The sequence below is a fragment of the Herpailurus yagouaroundi genome, unplaced genomic scaffold (genome assembly GCF_014898765.1).
Source record: "Herpailurus yagouaroundi ecotype Mexico unplaced genomic scaffold, PumYag 188, whole genome shotgun sequence".
Taxonomy (NCBI): Eukaryota; Metazoa; Chordata; class Mammalia; order Carnivora; family Felidae; genus Herpailurus; species Herpailurus yagouaroundi.
The window spans coordinates 30,876,411-30,876,752 of NW_024412419.1; the positions used below are offsets into that span (position 1 = coordinate 30,876,411).

Consider the following 342-nt stretch of genomic DNA (forward strand, 5'->3'; position numbering starts at 1 on the left):
CGGAAACTACAGCTCCCGGCAGGCCCCGCGCCGGCCGCGCGCCCCCGAACCCGCCCCCGCCACGTGCGGGTGGGGGAGGGGCCGCCGCCGCCTCACCCGACGGGCCGCGAGAACAAAGCGGCGGCCGCCGCGGCGCTAACTTTTTCGGTGTCTGATCCGCGCTCCCCGAGGCGACGACTTACAGAGGGAGAGCTCCGCCGGTCGTGAGAAACTCCACGGCCGCCAGCGTCTGGGTCCCGGACGAGGCGCCAGCGAGGCTTCACGCGCCTCGCACGATCCCGCCCGCCGCTGGCGCCCCTTCCTCCCTCTCCCTCCCGCCCTCCTCCCTGTCCCGTCCTGAGG

General features: G+C 75.1%; 1 protein-coding gene across 1 annotated transcript in view; it reads right to left on the bottom strand.

Annotated features, from left to right (window-relative positions):
* PRKD3 (protein kinase D3) overlaps window positions 1-321 on the bottom strand; it is an 87,618-nt gene extending 87,297 nt beyond the window's left edge. The window contains exon 1 of the mRNA XM_040496517.1: window positions 183-321. The gene's annotated coding sequence lies outside the window, so the exon portion shown is untranslated. The remainder of the gene's footprint in view (window positions 1-182) is intronic.
* Window positions 322-342: the final 21 nt, after the last annotated feature.